The sequence below is a fragment of the Triticum urartu genome, chromosome 3A (genome assembly GCF_056163025.1).
Source record: "Triticum urartu cultivar PI428250 chromosome 3A, HENAU_Tu73, whole genome shotgun sequence".
Taxonomy (NCBI): Eukaryota; Viridiplantae; Streptophyta; class Magnoliopsida; order Poales; family Poaceae; genus Triticum; species Triticum urartu.
This window is the reverse complement of record NC_141875.1, coordinates 745,445,675-745,463,755: the sequence shown is the minus strand read 5'-3', so window position 1 is coordinate 745,463,755 and position 18,081 is coordinate 745,445,675. Positions and strand designations below refer to the sequence as shown.

Genomic DNA, 18,081 nt, shown 5'->3' with positions numbered 1-18,081 from the left:
TAGTGACCCTAAATGGACTTGGCGTGGGTCAACCCGCAACCAAGCAGGTCTGCGAATGATCGTGCGAAAAAGGACCTCGGGTGAACCACTTACTATAGAATTAGGACTCAACATGCATTTTGAAAGAAGTAGGACTAAAGTGACATTGCCCAGAAACTTTTAGGACTATCAATGTATTTTTCTCGCCACCGGTTAGGCTCTCTGTCGACATGGGATGGGTCAACGTGCCACACGGACAGGTCAACGAGCGCTCGTGAAAAAAGGACCTCAGGTGAACCACTTACGAAAGAATTAGGACCTAAAGGTGCATTTTGAAAGAATTAGGACTAAAGAGACACCCCAATGAAACTTTTAGGACCTCCAGTGCATTTAACTCTACTTAAAATGATATGCATTTATCCCTCTTCAAGTTCAATCATTTGCTGCAAATTGTCTTCACTGAACATGAGACATCATCAAAGCATGGAAACCTAACCAATAAGCAACATAGCATATAGTATTACGATTGCTACTTCTCCAGTCTTCTTCTATTTTTCTGAAGATATCAAAGTATGCACTGGGCATCACAAACACAAATACAGAAATCCTCTATCCTCTCCATGGTTGCTGCTGAAGCTTCAGTTACTGCTGGACCATTGGCCGCAAATGTAATAAATCCATCAGTTTTATTGTTCCTCAGCTGAAAAGCAGTTTTGCTAAGTCGTCCTCGCACTACCGCTAGGCTTGGCCACACATAGAAATTGCACTCTGCCATATATATCTCCAGCTCGCACATGACAAACATCACTTCCAGTAATGTGGTTGCTGGTGCTCATCACTATGTGGACAAGCTATCACAGCGGCGCATCACTTTTTTCCATATTCAGCCCGGGTACTTGCTCGGGTCCGATAAACTCTTCTTTCATTTGTATTAGTGCAATTATTGACTATTTGACTCAGAAAATACCAGCATATTGTGCTTTGTGGAGAGCCCAGAACAAGACCATCCATTGGGGGAACACAAGGTGTTGACCTCCCAGTCCTCATGTCAAAGACCATGCCCTGATCTCTACCCCTTCCACCTATCCAATACACACAATCACCCGTGAGTCCTGGAACACCTTCTGCATACATCGACACCGCATTGTTCCTCCCGACAAACACGGAGTATCCTCCCAAGTCGGCCACGGTGTCCCAGCATGGCCGGCGCCGGGGATCATACCTCATAACAAATATTTCATCATGTGCTACACGGCGGCGACCCCCTCCTGGCAGCTGCAAAGTAACCGTGTAGGTCGCATTCCTCCAGATTTGGTACAAGTCACCCTCGCAGAACACCAGATTCTTGGCACTAGTGAAAATCGAGACCAGGATGTATGGCGGAGTGAAACAGGTGGCCGCGTCGAACGCTAGGTTGCCCACAGACGACAATAGTGGCTTGACTGTGGCCCGTGCATTTAGGTCTGGTCCGGTTCCATGCATTTGGAAGATCCGCTTGTTATGCACTACTGGATAATGTGTTGGTGTGTGGCACTCGAGGATGATAGGTTCCCGGCGGCGACGCTGTGGCAGGCGGAGTAGGTGGACATCTCCAAACCGAGTGAGGCAGTAGACAATACCATTTCCATTGTAGAGGAGGTCCACGAGCTGGTCTCCGGCGCGAGGTGGACAGGGTCGAGGACGGCCCATCTCCTGGCCCCCGCGGTGACGTAGGCGAGCCTGTCGATGTCACAGGTGGCGGTGGCCGCGAAGTCATCCGTGGCGGGGTTGGGCGTGAAGACGATCTTGGACCAGGCGAGTGTTGTAGATGAGCGGCGGCAGGAGGATCTCAGCAGCGATGATGGGGTGGAAGAGGCTGAGCAGGTTGTGAACGTCATCGATGCAGACGGAGAGAACCTTCAGCCGGACTCCAGGACTATAAAGATACAGGATTGAAGACTTCGTCCCGTGTCCAGATGGGACTTTCCTTGGCGTGGAAGGCAAGCTTGGCGATGCGGATATTCAAGATCTCCTACCATTGTAACCGACTTTGTGTAACCCTAACCCTATCCGGTGTCTATATAAACCGGAGGGCTTTAGTCCGTAGGACAACTTCATCATACAACAATCATACCATAGGCTAGCTTCTAGGGTTTAGCCTCCTTGATCTCGTGGTAGATCTACTCTTGTACTACCCATATCATCAATATTAATTAAGCAGGACGTAGGATTTTGCCTCCATCAAGAGGGCCCGAACCTGAATAAAACATCGTGTTCCTTGCCTCCTGTTACCATCCGGCCTAGACGCACAGTTCGGGACCCCCTACCCGAGATCCGTCGGTTTTGACACCGACAATGGGTACTATCTTTAGACTGTATTTTGCCGCCGTCAAACTTCATAAATTTTCTTGGGTACAACAGGATGTTCTTGGCAAAAACATATCACTATAAAAGTCAAAATGTAATTTACTTATTTGTTCACTAAAAGTACAGGTTTATCACAGTCTTTTAAGCATAATATGCCAAAAAATCATGTTAAAGAAATATTTTTAGCAGAGTCTTTTAAGTGCACTGTGCAAGAAGGTCATGCTTTTAATACTCCACGGTTGTTTTGTTTCTCTATATTTTTGCTGGATGAATACGTTATTGTAAACTATTCTATAACTCTTTTGCCGCAACATGTAGTAAGCGGGAAGCATTTGAAGGACTGGACTACAGAATTGCCCCTTCAGTAAAAAGTCCATTCCAGAAGTGTGTGGAACACGCTGCTTCACGGGTATATTTTCACTAGCCCAACTACTCGAGCCTCTTCTTCCTCGCCCAACTACACTCGTATCCATGTACACAAAACAGAATGAAGAATACAGATAGAACAGCATGAGCTCCGGTTAACTAGAACCGGCAAGAATAGAGATAGAACAACATGAGCAAGTTGCTTTAGGTACATACCAAGGTCCGTCGCCGTATTAGACAAGCCCCAGCCTGGCGAGGCAGCACTGTCCCGATGGCCGCAAATGCAGACACACTGTCACACTCCTTTGTGAAGAAGAACTATGTGAGAGACCTTGTAAGCCTTAGAGTGGATAAATGGAAGAAGGAGAAGGAGGTCTGGGATGAGGAAGATCCTTGCATCGGATACCTTAGTCTACTCAATGCTTCTCTTGGGGAGAGAGTCGTCACGCATATCAAGCAAATAAACAAGTAGTGAACAGTTGGTCATGCATGAGGACGGCATTGCCATGCCCGTTGCATTCTGACAATTGTATTGCCTAGTGTATAAAAAATTGAGTAGGCTTGCTTAGCAATTCATAGCTCATGACATAGACTAAACAACTCGCGCCATGCATGACCACACCCGCCAACTCCCTCCAACAACTCCTGCCACGAATTGTTTACTCAACCATGCACACATCCATAGAAAAAGTTTTCAGGGATCAACGTCTCCGAGCATAGGTCCGGCTGGACTATGGTCCTGCCCAACATTTTCGCGAAGGGGACGGCGGCGCGAGCGCGCGACGCCATGTCCTGCAGGCTCCCCGCGTGCTGGCGTAGCACTTGAGGCCGTCGGCGATGTGGCCGACGAGCTCCGGTGGCAGGTCCGTCCAGCCCTGGAACGGAAGCATGGCCGGACTAAGATTTCGGCGAGGTTTGGAATTTCAAATTGAACAGATGAACAGATCGACACAAAGAAGAGAGAGAAGCTGAGTGTCCTCCTCTATATGCGGAAACGTTAACAACTCTATTCCCAAAGTGCTTCCCAGAAATTACGGTAATTCTGTTTTTTTGGTAAGTCGTGCTTTGCTTCTACCAAATCAATATTCAAAATTAATGCTTCCAGAAATTCCGTTACTAATAACTCTATCTTTGTTTTCTTTAGCAAGTCGTGACCGCTTCCTTTTCTTTCTGTTGTTTTTGGTAAGTCGTGATTGCTTTGAACAAACATATATACTAAAAGATCCCCTCCAGAAAAAACATATATATAAGGTTAATGCTTCCAGATACTATTACAGATTTGCTTTCAACAAACAACTATTTTTTAATGCTTCCAGACGCTTGTTAATAGCTCACCATTGTCTTTGGCAGAAGGATTTTGATAGCTTCCAGATGCTTCCAGACGCTTGTTAATAGCTCACCATTGCCTTTGGCAGAAGGATTTTGATCGTCCTGGCAAATCCCCCCCCCCCCCCCCCCCCTCCCCCCTCCTGCACATTGTTCTAGCAAGATAGGGGACACACCCACAACTATGTAGTGCCACGATTTTGTCCCAACCCAATGATAATGGTTATTCCGGTTTGGGAACATTATAGATGATTCTGTTATGTTTCTTTGTTCTCTTTTAGCTTTTGTGGTTTTCCTTTTGTTCAAAAAAATTGTTCACATTTTCCTAAATATGTTCACACATATAAAAGAAAATAATATTTTAAAAGTATCTCTGTTTATCAATAAATGTACAAAAAATTTGAAAATAGTTAACAATTATTGCGATTTTTCAATAAAGTTCATCATTTCAAAATGTTCTCAATGTTTCAAAAAATGTTTAATCTTTTATCAAAATCAATTTTTAAAATAAATATTTATTTGTGTTTTTTTGGTAAACCCGAAGGAAAACACATGGGAAAACAGAAAAATTAGAAAGCTGAACAAGCTCTCAAATAAACGTGATCTTGACAAAGTAACTATAAAGCTAAAATGTTGTCAATAGAGAAAAAACTACAAAGCTATGCGGGATATCAGCAATTTGATGTGATGTCCGTCAAATCGCGTAGGTTGACAGTTCTCGTCCAAATCGCGTAGGTTGACAAGTAGGGCAGGCTCACTGTTTTGAGTCCGGGTTTTTTTGTTTCCCTTTATTTATTTATTTTCATTTATGGTTTTTCTATCATTTCTCACTTACTTTTTAATTTTTCAATTTTTTCATGCTAGTTTTTTCATTTACTTATATTTTTTATTTTCCTTATTTCTATTTCATTTGCATTTTGTGAATATGTTTTCAATCATGAACATTTCTTTGAAATCATGAACATTTTTTGAATTCGTTAAATCTTTTCAATTTGGAATATTTTTGAAATCATGAATATATTTTGAAATCGCGAACATGTTTTTGAATTCTCAGACATTTTTTACAAATATGCAAAGATTTTCTGAAATCATGGTAAAATTTAGAAATCATGAAAAAATATTAAATTTGAATATTTTTTTATATTCAAATGCATATTGGAGAAGATTTGTGAATTTTAGAACATTTTTTAAATTCATGCAAAAGTTTGAAATTTTGTTTTGTTGGAAATCTTGTATATATTTTAATAGAGAAAAACAAAAAGGAAAATCGAAAGGAAACCGAACAGGGGCGCACGCCCCCCAGATGGACCGACCCAAAAGTATGTGTTGGTCGTGGGATGGTGGGTGTGTGCCTTTGGGTGTTCGTTCGTTGCCACGCATGTCGACGAATAGGAGTTTCCGTGCAATTGGATCTTCCATGATTTCTGTTTGGGTTGCCTGCCTGGGTGGCACGTGTCCTGCTTGGGCGAGTACCATGACTGATCTCAAACAACCCAACAGATGTAGTCGTGCAAAGAACTTAAAATAGATGAATCCCACTATGTAGCTACCACACCAAGCCGGGAGACAAAGATGGTCGGCCAATCCATTTCAAACGGCACAGTCTTTCCTTGGTTGTGGATACGAGTGTGTCGTGAACCTATCTGATGTGGCATCACCCCTGTCTTGATATCAATAACAGTGGCATTATGCTGATTTTCCTTTATGATGTGTGTGTGATCTCTCCTACGCAAGTGTAAAATTCTAGTCCTTGAGGTTTCTTCTCATTCTCCTTCTGGTTTGGCTGTTTTCGTCAGTAACATATCTTTAGCCAGTTACCTTCTTAAAAAGTTCAACTTTGGGTAGTACAATTCAGAATTCTATTTTGACTAACAAGGTGCAAATATAATAAGCAAAATTGTCCTAAAAATATTAGACTTAGCATATATTTATTAATTAGAAACTGACTACTGATGTAATTGTTCGTGTACAAGTTGATCCTCTGTTTCAGTGATTTCAGGTTTTTGGTGATTTAGGATCATCAAGAGTGATGAATCAAGATGCAATAGGGTTTTTCCATCAGAAATACGTCTGCTGATCCACAAGAGGTTCTAACTTCTGTACACATTACAAAAGTAAAAGGTTTATTCCATTGATTGATCCATTATGAACATTTGTAAATTTGTAAGACTCAGATATACACAAATTTTCCTCAAAACTAGGCAGCGCCAGATGATCTACGTACATACCTACAGAGTAAGCTGTAAGATTATGAAGCGTTCCTACTCCCTCGAGGGGAGCCGCGTGCATTTATATTGATAGGGCCGAAGGCCTTGCCTTGGCGTACAAGGATGAGTACAAGAGTTTGGATACAATACAAGATAGAGGAGGAGGTTGAGATTACAACGATATGATGATATGTTCTAACACCCTCCCTTAATCTCAACTATCGTATATTAAGATTGCTCTTGAACTCATCAAATGATCGTGTTGATAGTGCCTTGGTGAAACCATCTGCCACTTGAACTGAGCTGTGAACTCTCACACTGTATTGCCATAACTGAGTGCTGTTACATATAGATCGAGACCCCTACATACAGGGCACGTCTCGTGGAGGTGGCGATGGACTAGGAGAGTCCTGAAGACTAGGACTACCTAGTTACAACAGACTAAGAGATAAACATCATCTACTAGAGTACATGTACAATGAACGTGACAGTTTCAACCCCCCCCCCCCCCCCCCCCCGCAGTCCGAACGGCGCCAGGTAAGACGTTCAGACTGGAGCGAAAATCATGAAACACGGAAGACGGCAGGCCCTTGGTGAAGACATCAGCAAATTGGGACGACGTCGGGACGTGTAGCACCTTGACCTCGCCAAACGCCACGCGGTCACGCACAAAGTGCAGATCGATCTCCACATGCTTCGTGCGCTGGTGCTGGATGGGGCTAGATGAGAGGTATACAGCAGTCACATTATCACAGTATATAATCGTGGCTCGGTGAGGAGGGCGACGAAGCTCAGTGAGAAGTTGGCGAAGCCAACATGACTCAGCCACACAGCTAGCAACTGCACAGTACTCCGCCTCGGCACTGGATCGGGACACCGTGTGTTGTCGCTTGGAGGACCAAGAGACCAGGTTGATGCCGAGGAACACGCAAAACCCCGATGTAGAGCGGCGGGTGTCAGGACAACCGGCCCAGTCAGCGTCACTGTAGGCAAGAAGATCATGGGAGGATGAGCGGTAGAGCTGAAGCCCGTAGTGGGTCGCGCCACGAAGATAGTGAAGGACCCACTTAAGCAGCTGGTAGTGACCGTCCATAGGAGCATGCATGACGACACAAAGCTGCTGCACGACATACGAAATATCCGGACGTGTGAGGGTGAGGTACTGGAGAGCTCCGGCAAGACGGCGGTAGTGCGTGGGATTAGAGTAGGGCACGCCATCAGTGGCAGAGATCTACTAGTGTCGACGGGGGTGGAAATGGGCTTGCAGTTAAGCATGCGAGCATGATCTAAAATCTCAAGCGCATACTGCTCCTGGGAGAGAAAGAGACAGGTGGCAGAGCGGTGGATGTTCACCCCAAGGAAGTGATGAATATCACCGAGATCACTCATAGAGAACTCACCGGCGAGGGAGGTGACAAGCGACTAAAGTAGGGTGGTGGTGCTGGCGGTGAGAATGATATCTTCGACATATAGTAGGAGATAGGCGACGAGTGACCACGATGCAAGATGAAAAGCGAGGTGTCGCACTTCGAGGACACAAAACCGAGGGAGTGAAGGAAGCGAGTGAACCGAAGAAACCATGTGCGGGGCGCCTGCTTAAGCCCGTAGAGATACTTGTTGAGGCGACAAACGTGCGTAGGAGCGGTGGCGTTGGCAAAGCTGGAAGGCTGCTGGCAGTAGACTGTCTTGGCAAGATCACCGTGAAGAAAGGCATTCTTGACATCCATCAGACGGATGGGCCAAGAATGAGCAGTCGCGATGCTGAGGACGACCCGGATGGTAGCCGGCTTGACCACGGGGCTAAAGGTCTCCCCGTAGTCGACACCCGACTGTTGTGTGAAGCTGCAGACCACCCATCGAGCTCCCGTAGAGATACTTGTTGAGGCGACAAACGTGCGTAGGAGCGGTGGCGTTGGCAAAGCCGGAAGGCTGCTGGCAGTAGACTGTCTTGGCAAGATCACCGTGAAGAAAGGCATTCTTGACATCCATCAGACGGATGGGCCAAGAATGAGCAGTCGCGATGCTGAGGACGACCCGGATGGTAGCCGGCTTGACCACGGGGCTAAAGGTCTCCCCGTAGTCGACACCCGACTTTTGTGTGAAGCTGCAGACCACCCATCGAGCTCCCGTAGAGATACTTGTTGAGGCGACAAACGTGCGTAGGAGCGGTGGCATTGGCAAAGCCGGAAGGCTGCTGGCAGTAGACTGTCTTGACAAGATCACCGTGAAGAAAGGCATTCTTGACATCCATCAGACGGATGGGCCAAGAATGAGCAGTCGCGATGCTGAGGACTACCCGGATGGTAGCCGGCTTGACCACGGGGCTAAAGGTCTCCCCGTAGTCGACACCTGACTGTTGTGTGAAGCTGCAGACCACCCATCGAGCTCCCGTAGAGATACTTGTTGAGGCGACAAACGTGCGTAGGAGCGGTGGCGTTGGCAAAGCCGGAAGGCTGCTGGCAGTAGACTGTCTTGGCAAGATCACCGTGAAGAAAGGCATTCTTGACATCCATCAGACGGATGGGCCAAGAATGAGCAGTCGCGATGCTGAGGACGACCCGGATGGTAGCCGGCTTGACCACGGGGCTAAAGGTCTCCCCGTAGTCGACACCCGACTGTTGTGTGAAGCCGCGGACCACCCATCGAGCTTTGTACCGCGTCAGAGTGCCGTCGAGATGGAGCTTATGGCGGAATATCCACTTGCCGGTCACCACATTAACACCTGCAGGACAAGGAACCAAAGACCACGTATCATTCCGAATTAGCGCATTAAACTCATCTAGCATTGCGGCATGCCAATGTGGATCCTTAAGTGCTGCACGGTACGACGAAGGAATGGGCGAAGGAGCGACTGCAATGTGAAGGTCAAGGATTTTCTTAGGCATGGCGTGACCGGTTTTCCCGCGAGTCTGCATGGGGTGTGGGTTGGCGGGTGGGGAGATGGGCACAGCGCGTGGTGGCAGTGGCTGGACGGAGGGGACACAGAGAAACGTGGCGGCGAGGGGGTAGAGAACAGGGGCTTACGTACGCTAGGTGGGGCGGTAGGCTGCGGGGATGTTGGGGTCATGGCGCGCGATCCCGAGAGATCCGAGGCAGGTGCGGTCCAGGGAAGGGATCCCGATGAGAATCGGGAAGGGGGGTTGGATGATGCGGGGGTGGTGCATGGTGGAGCGGGGTCCGCGACGGGACCGGGAGCACGCGAGCGCGAATTGTGGGGTGGGGCGCGTGGTGATGCGGTTGCCATTGCTGGCCCGGGAACCCGTGGGGCTGGTGCAGGAGTGGTGGGGTAGCGGACAGGCGGCGGGGCATGATTGCTGGCTGCGGTGTTCAGGGGCGGAAACGAAGTGGAGGGGCGTGATCCAAGGGAGGCAGGTCGGGCGGGGATAGGATCTTCTGTGGCGCCGGATCCGGGACACTGAGAGAAGGGAAAAACATTTTCATCAAAGGTAACATGGCAAGATAGTATTATTTTCCGCGTGGCTAAGTTGAAGCACCGGTAGCCCTTTTGCTCTCGGGGCTACCCAAGGAAGACGCAACGTGTCGAACGGGGAGAGAGCTTGTGACGAGCTGTGGCAGAGATGTTGGGAAAACAGAGGCACCCAAAGGTCCGAAGATGATCATATGTGGGATGTGCGCCATAGAGGAGAAAATAGGGGTGAAATGGTGGATGGCGTGCGACGGACGAATGTTGAGGAGGGTGGTGGCAATATGTAATGCTTCAACCCAGAAGGCAGGGAGCAGAGCTGCTTGCAAGAGCAAGGTGCGAGTTACATCGTTGGTGGTACAGAGGTGGTGTTCGACTTTACTATTTTGTGGAGAAGTATGTGGGCACGTCAGACGGAAAGAGACGCCGTGCGAAGAGAAGTAGTCACGTAGGGAGGTAGTAAGGAACTCGCCACCATTGTCACATTGCACACACCGGATGAGCACACCGAATTGGGTGAGAATAAAATGAAAGAAGCGAAGTAAAATGGCACACGTTTCAGATTTTGCACGCAACGGAAAAGTCTAGGAAAAATGTGTGTAATCATCGATAATGACAAGATAATACTTATAGCCGGAGTAGCTCATGACTGGAGATGTCCAAACATCACAATGGATTAAATGAAAGGGGGCAGTAGTGTAGGAGGTGGAGGTGGCAAAGGGGAGGCGTGTATGCTTTCCCATTTGACACGCACTACAGAGATGGGGAGGGCGGACATCATTATTACAGGTGGTAAGAAAATCTAAAGAAAAACGGGAAAAAGTAGAAGAACTAGGGTGCCCAAGCCGCCTATGCCATAGATCGGACGTGGAGATGACGAATGCTTGCGTGGTGGTGGAGCCTTTATTTCCGGAGAAGGGGTACAGATCGCCATCACTGTTGACCCTCAGGAGCTCCTCCTTGGTGGCTAGATCCTTCACAGAAAATCCAAGGGGGTCAAATTCCACGGAACAGAAATTATCACGAGTAAACTTACGAACGGAGATGAGATTCTTGATAATATTAGGAGACAAGAGGATATGGCGAAGGTAAAAGGGCTTAGGAGGGAGATGAGCAGTACCAATAGCAAGCACAGGGAGCCGAGAGCCATTACCGACAATTATGTCACGAGTGTAAGGCGCTAATAAGGGACGAAACAAGGACAAGGTACCTGGATCGCCGGCGACATGGACGCATCACCTGTGTCCATAATCCACTCGGCGTTCGGCGGGAAGGCAGTGCCGTAGCTGGGAGCCGCGTGGTACATGGCCGAAGCATCCCAATTGGGAGGAGCCGCAGCGTAGGGAGCGGGAGGAGGCGGCGCCGGCAGGTTGGAGAAGGTCAGCGTGTAGGCCTGCGTGGGAACGCTTGGACGCGGACCAAGCACGCCCGCCGAGTTCGGCGGGATCCAGGGTGCACGTGGTGGAGGGAAGGGCGCCCCGACGGGCACGAAGTAGCCCAGCCACGGGGTAGCACCAGCACCGCGACCAGGAGGAGCGTCGCCACGGCCACGCCCACGACCGCATCCATGACCGCCACGCCCACGGTTCGCCCCGAGCTGTCCGCCGCGCCCGCCCCCGCCGTTGGGAGCACGATCGCCGCAGTCGCCGCCATGATCATCGCGGTCGCCGCCACGTGTACCGCCGCGATCTCCGGGGCCGCGCTCGTCGTTCTGGACGGCATGCACCTGGGAGCCCCCGCCGCGCGTGCGCTTGTCCATAGAGAGCTCAGCGAGGACGAGGCGTGAGTGCGGTTGTTGGAAGGAGGGGAGACGGACCATGGCCTGGATGATGGCGGCCTGCATGACGAACTTGGGTCCCAGCCCGTCCAGCTCCTACAAGGTCAGAGTGCCGTCCGTTACCGGTTCACGGACGTCGGCGAGGGCGGCGGCGATGCCCTGGAGGTGGCGGCAGTAGTCGTTGATGCTGAGGTCGCCGCGCATCATCGCCCGGAACTCCTGGCCAAGATGCATCGCGTGCTTGGCCTCGTTGGCGAGGAAGTACTCGTGGATCCTTGTCCATATGGTGAAGGCGGTGGAGCCGGGAGGAGAGACGATGTCGAGGAGATCCCCCTCGATGGGGGTGAAGAACCAGAGGACGACGGTGTTGTCGTCGTCGCGCCACGCCTGGTCAGCCAGCCAGCGGGCCGAGCCCTCCCGCATGTGGTCCTCTGCATGGTAGCGCGCGAGGAGGAGGGTGATGTAGTTTCGCCAGCACTGGAAGTTAGTGCTGTTCAGGGCGAGGTTGAAGTCGACGACACCAGAGACGCTGGCCGGCAGGGCTGGAGATGAGCCGGAGGAGGAAGAAGGCGCAGTGGGATTGGGTGGGAGGGTAGTAAGAGGCAGAGTGGAGGAGGGGTTCTCGGTAGAGACCGGAGCGCGAGGGCGCGCTTCAGCGCTTGTGTCGGTAGGGAGATCCGCAGCGGCGACCGCGGCCGCGGCGCCCGTGGCGGCATCGACAGAGTCGGCATCGGCCTTGGGAGAAGGAGGAGGGGAAACCATCGCTCTGATTACCAAACTGAGCTGTGAACTCTCACACTGTATTGCCATAGCTGAGTGCTGTTACATATAGATCGAGACCCCTACATGCAGGGCACGTCTCGTGGAGGTGGCGATGGACTAGGAGAGTCCTGAAGACTAGGCCTAACTAGTTACAGCAGACTAAGAGATAAACATCAACTACTAGAGTACATGTACAATGAACGTGACCGTTTCAACAACTTGATCCTTGGAGGGAATAAACCGTATCTCAAGTTTCTTTGCCGCAACCCTCTCTCACACAAAGTGAAAATAAGGTTCTATGTGCTTTGTTCTTGCATGAAACACCGGGTTTGCAGACAAATATGTTGCACCCAAATTATCACACCATAAGCATGAGATACGATTATTTTTAACCCCCAATTCTTCGAGAAGTGATTGAACCCAAATAACTTCAGCAGTTGCATTAGCCAAGGATTTATACTCAGCCTCTCTGCTTGAACGTGACACGGTGGCTTGTTTTCTGGCACTCCAAGAAATAAGATTGGACCCAAAGAATATTGCAAAACCTCCGGTTGATCTTCTCTCATCACTACATCCTGCCCAGTCAACATCAGAAAATGCATTCACAAGAGTGGAATTAGAATATTTGAAATGAAGTCCTATTCCCATAGTATGCTTTACATATCTTACAATCCGCTTGACAGTTGTCCAATGTGCAGAAGTAGGTGCATGTAGATATTGACAAACCTTGTTGACAGCAAATGAGATATCCGGACGTGTGAGACTTAAATATTTCAATGCTCCCACGGTACTCCTATACCTTGTACTTTCTTCCTCTTGAAGTGGCTCTCCTTCATATGCTAAAAGTTTTTCTGAAGAAGACAAGGGTGTAGGTACTGGCTTACAATGTTTCATTCCCATATGAGATAGAAGTTCAGTGATGTATTTCTCCTGTTTTAACATAATGCCATCTTGAGTTTTCTTGACTTCAATACCTAGGAAGAAGTGCAAATCACCTAGGTCCTTTAAGGAAAACTCTGAACTCAGGTCATGCAGAAGAGCATTAGTGGCATTTTGTGAAGAACATGCAAATATGATATCATCAACATATATAAGCAAGAAAATAACCACTCCTGCCTTGTTATAAATAAACAAGGATGTATCAGCCTTTGAAGCAATGAAGCTAAGAGATTTCAATTGTAAGCTTAGTCTGGAATACCATGCTCTAGGTGCTTGTTTCAAGCCATAGAGTGCTTTATCAAGTTTGCAAACAAAGTGTGGGAATTTCTTACTTTCATACCCAGGTGGCTGTCTCATGAACACTTCCTCTTCCAGAACACCATGCAAAAACTCGTTCAGTACATCTAGCTGTCTTAGGCTCCATCCTCTGGACACAGCAATGGCTAGCACACGTCTGATAGTTGCAGCTTTCAAAACAGGACTAAAGGTGTCCTCTTAATCAATGCCATAACGTTGCTTGAAGCCCTTTTCAACCAAACGTGCCTTATACTTGTCATTGGAGCCATCTGCCTTCTTTTTAATTCTGTATACCCATTTGCAATCAATTATATTTTTACCTTTCTGATTTGGTACAAGATGCCAGATTTTGTTTCTCATCAGTGCAGAATATTCCTCATCCATTGCCTTCTTCCATTTGGGATCATCAAGTGCACTACTCACAGTTGTTGGCTCTCCTGAAATACACAACATGCCATATGGTACAGTTCCATCCGTTCTTATTTTTGGATTTCGTATACCTTTTTGTAGTCTAGTCTTGATTCTTAGAGACGCCACAGATTGGACTGCAGGTGCACTCGCCACAGCCGATCCGGGAGAATCAGGCACTGATGCAGAAAATCTGGCGCAACCTGCACAGGGGATCCTGTGGCCACCGGTGAGGCCGCCGCTCCTGCGGGCACGCGAGAAGTAACCGCGCGGCGCGTCGCAGAGGATCTGCAGCCCGACCGCGGCTGCATGCGCACGCGGGGCGAGGACGATTCGGTCCCGCTGCTGTCCCCACCTGTCGATGACGCGGCGCCACGGGAGTGGCTGGCCCGTGAGCCGAAGCTGGTGTTGGTGGGAGCGCGATCCAAGGGGAATTCGGTCGCGCGATCCAAGGACTGCGCGCGTGTAGGCGTTCCAGGCGCCGCCGGATCGTCTTAGTTGTCCGTGCCAGGCTCGTCTCCTTCTTCAGCATGAAATATAAGATCATTTTGAGCTAGATTTTCGAGATTTTGATCATTTTGAGCTCCGTTTTCTCCAGGGACCTGCACAGGCATAAGAGTAGGACCAGTACCAGCAGCAATATCATCACATTGGTTAGTACAATCATCGCCCCCATGATCAAAAGACCGAAGATGTGTAGGAAGAAGAAGAATTTCTTTGCGAAGGAGGGCACCGGCATTGGGATGAAGTGATGCAAAAGGAAACACAGACTCATCAAAAACAACATCTCTAGATATGTAGACCCTTAGCCCAAAATAAATGTAGGGCTTAAGTTCATTGGAGGCACACATTAAACATGGCAAAAATGACAAATGTCCATAATCTATTACGAAACAGAAACTAAAATTATATAGCACTCTTGAAAAATCATTTTAGGCATCAAGATGGACTCAAACAAGCATGGTGCAATGGAATGAAATGAGGACGACAACCTTGCAAACATTTTTATATACGGCACGCCCAAAAAGGAGCTACAGATGCAGAGTTATGCCATAATGAAGAATGCATAAAAATGAACAGGGACAGGGACTTAGTGAAAATAGACTTAGGGTGTAACGCCCTCGATGCGGCTATATCTCCCACGTGTCGAAGCACGACTTAGAGGCATAACCGCATTGAAAGCAATGTCGCAAGTGAGGTAATCTTCGCAAACAACCCATGTAATACAATAAGGGAAAAGAGATACATAGTTGGCGTACAGTCGCCACTTCACACAATTACATAAATAAAGCATTACATCATCCAAATACAATCAAGGTCCGACTACGGAACCAAAATAAAAGAAGAACCCCAAATGCGACACGGTCCCCGATCGACCCCAACTGGGCTCCATTACTGATCAACTAGAGCGAAACAACACAAAGGACAAGATCTTCATCGAGCTCCTCCTTGAGCTTGGTTGCGTCATCTGCACGGACTCAACGGCACCTGCAAGCTGGTTTTGGAAGTATCTGTGAGCCACGGGACTCAGCAATCTCGCACCCTCGCGATCAAGACTATTTAAGCTTATAGGTAAGGTAAAGGTATGAGGTGGAGCTGCAGCAAGCGACTAGCATATATGGTGGCTAACATACGCAAATGAGAGCGAGAAGAGAAGGCAATGCACGGACGATAAATGTATGATCAAGAAGTGATCCTAAAACAACCTACGTCAAGCATAACTCCAACACCGTGTTCACTTCCTGGACTCCGCCGAGAAGATACCATCACGGTAACTCACACAGTTGATTCATTTTAATTAAGTTAAGGTTCAAGTTATCTACAATCGGACATTAACAAATTCCCATCTGCCCATAACTGCGGGCACGGCTTTCGAAAGTTCAAATCCCTGCAGTGGGTCCCAACTTAGCCCATGACAAGCTCTCACGGTCAACGAAGGATATTCCTTCTAGCGGGAAGACCTGATCAGACTCGGAATCCCGGTTACAAGACATTTCAACAAGGTAAAACTAAACCAGCAACACCGCCCGAATGTGCCGACAAATCCCGATAGGAGCTGCACATATCTCTTTCTCAGGGCACACTCAAATTGTCTTAGGTATGGGTAGGCCAGCCCAGAGTTGCCCCTGGTAGCCACCGGCAGCTGGCGGGTTGGACCAACGCTCAGAGGAGCACTGGCCCGGGGGGGTTAAAATAATGATGACCCTTGAGTCTGCAGAACCCAAGGGAAAGAAAAGGCTAGGTGGCAAATGGTAAAACCAATGTTGGGCATTGCTGGAGGAGTTTTATTCAAGGCGAACTGTCAAGGGGTTCCCATTATAACCCAACCGCGTAAGGAACGCAAAATCCGGGAACATAACACCGATATGACGGAAACTAGGGCGGCAAGAGTGGAACAACACACCAGGCATAAGGCCGAGCCTTCCACCCTTTACCAAGTATATAGATGCATTAATTAAATAAGATATATTGTGATATCCCAACAAGTAAACATGTTCCAACAAGGAACAACATCTCCATGTTCCAACAAGGAACAAACTTCAATCTTCACCTACAACTAACAACGCTATAAGAGGGGCTGAGCAAAGCGGTAACATAGCCAAACAATGGTTTGCTAGGACAAGGTGGGTTAGAGCCTTGGTTCAACAATATAGGAGGCATGATAAGCAAGTGGTAGGTATCGTGGCATAGGCATAGCAAAAGAGCGAGCATCTAGCAAGCAAAGATAGAAGTGATTTCGAGGGTATGATCATCTTGCCTGAAAACCCCGCAAGGAAGAAGAACGAGTCCATGAAGAAGACAAGCGGACGTAGACGCATGGGTCCTCACAAACACGACATTACCGGAATCAACCCAAAGAAGAAAACACCGAAAAGAAGCACACAACATAGTAAACAACCAACACATGATCATGGTATGATATGCGGAATGCGGTATGTGATGCATATGCAAGATTTGACAAGGAATGATTGAACCTGGCCTCAACTTGGAAATCCAAGTGTGCCACTGGAAAGGTGAGGTGATTTCGGTTGAAATCGATATAAGGAACACCGGAATCTGAGGCACGGTTTGGAAATGGCAAGCAAAACAAATATGGCACCGGTCTGCGATAAACAGCAAGTAGCCATCTAAATGCAACAAGATAAATATGCTACAACACTCAAACATGGCAACAAAATACATGGCAGGGATCCTCTCATGATTCTTGACAAAAGATGAACACTGAGCTACGGCCAATACATCCATTAACAGGTTCAAACAAGCATGGCAAAAATGCAAACGGTCAACAGATTTCAGACTTTGTGAAATTAATACAAGTCTGGAATTTCAGATCAGGTAGCACACTTTGGAGCACGAAAACTATATGCTACAGGAACTTCACATGGCAAAGTAAGGCATGGCATGGAGCTACTCACAGAGCTTAACAAAAGTCCCTTAGTGACATTGAGCCAAAAGGGATCAGAAAATACAATTGCAAGCATGTGAACATGGCAAAAACATAATCAGGTTATAGACTTAGTGAAAAACTGGAGCATGCAAAATAGTTAACGAGTAGGCATGTTTACGAGCTCGATGCACTCGCTACAGAGCATGGCATGACAATCTAAGCACACACCCATCAAAAATACACATTATCCAAGCTAACCATGGCAAGGAGAATAACATAGCATGCACGGATCAACTACAATATCTTCGGCAAAATCGCTAACAAGTAGACAATCTGCCCAGATTCACGAAATAGCAAAAGTAGAGCTCGATTGACTCAATCTAGGTTGCTCCATAATTTCAAGCAAAGACATGGATGGATAGAGCACCACAAGATTAACAAATCATCCTTACTGATCATCCTCAAAATCGGCACGGATCACTAGGAAACAACATGAACATATGGCATATTGATAAAAACAGATCAAGGACTTGGTGAAATCCTAAGTCCCTGAAATCAGCATTAACGAATGCACTACTTTGCAAGCTTGTGCTAGTCACCACACATATCACAAAAATACATGGATAGCACCTCTAGAAAGATGGCATGGCATATAACAAAACACATGTAGAGCTCAGGGGCATATCATGCGCACATTAATCATGGCAAAAATGACAAATAGCTATTTGGAACAGCAGATCTGACAATTATCTCAAATAGCACTCTTCCAACAGCATTTCAGGCATCAAGATGAGCTCAAATGAAAATGATGCAATGAGATGAAATGCTGTACTCTCTGAGACGAACATTTTGATATGCCACA

The 18,081-nt window shown here is 47.7% G+C and overlaps 2 pseudogenes; both read right to left on the bottom strand.

Annotated features, from left to right (window-relative positions):
• Window positions 1-846: 846 nt before the first annotated feature.
• On the bottom strand, window positions 847-3,581 carry LOC147982620 (uncharacterized; annotated as a pseudogene).
• A 4,967-nt stretch (window positions 3,582-8,548) lies between these two features.
• Window positions 8,549-12,235, bottom strand: LOC147982619 (uncharacterized; annotated as a pseudogene).
• Window positions 12,236-18,081: the final 5,846 nt, after the last annotated feature.